Raw genomic sequence first — 702 nt, 5'->3', positions numbered from 1 at the left:
TGGAAAGCCATCTGGTCTTGGACTCTTTTGGGGAGAGTTTTGATTACTAATTCGATTTCTTTACTGGTTATGGGTCTGTTCAAGTTTCTATTTCTTCCTGTTTCAGTTTTGGTAGTGTATATGTTTCTAGGAATTTGTCCATTTCTTCCAGATTGCCCGTTTTATTGGCATATAACTGCTCATAATATTCTCTTATTATTGTTTTTATTTCTGCTGTGTTGGTTGTGATCTCTCTTCTTTCATTCTTGATTTTGTTTGGGTCCTTTCCTTTGTCTTTGTGATCAGACTGGCTAGTGGTTTATCAATTTTGTTAACTCTTTCAAAGAACCAGCTTCTGGTTTCATTGATGTGTTCCACTGTTTTGTTTTTTGGGTTTTTTTTTTTTGTTTGTTTCAATAGCATTAATTTCTGCTCTAATCTTTATTATTTCCTGTCTTCTGCTGGTTTGGGGTTTTATTTGCTGTTCTTTTTCCAGCTCTTTAAGGTGTAAGATTAGGTTGTGTATCTGAGGTCTTTCTTCCTTCTTTAGGAAGGCCTGGATTGCTATATACTTTCCTCTTATGACTGCCTTTGCTGCATCCCAGAGGTTTTGGGTTGTGGTGTTATCATTTTCATTAACTTCCATATACTTTTTAATTTCCTCTTTAACTTCTTGGTTAGCCCATTCATTCTTTAGTAGGATGTTCTTCAGTCTCCAAGTAT

The sequence above is a fragment of the Prionailurus viverrinus genome, chromosome D3, assembly GCF_022837055.1.
Source record: "Prionailurus viverrinus isolate Anna chromosome D3, UM_Priviv_1.0, whole genome shotgun sequence".
In the NCBI taxonomy this organism is placed as follows: Eukaryota; Metazoa; Chordata; class Mammalia; order Carnivora; family Felidae; genus Prionailurus; species Prionailurus viverrinus.
This window is presented reverse-complemented; position numbering follows the sequence as displayed.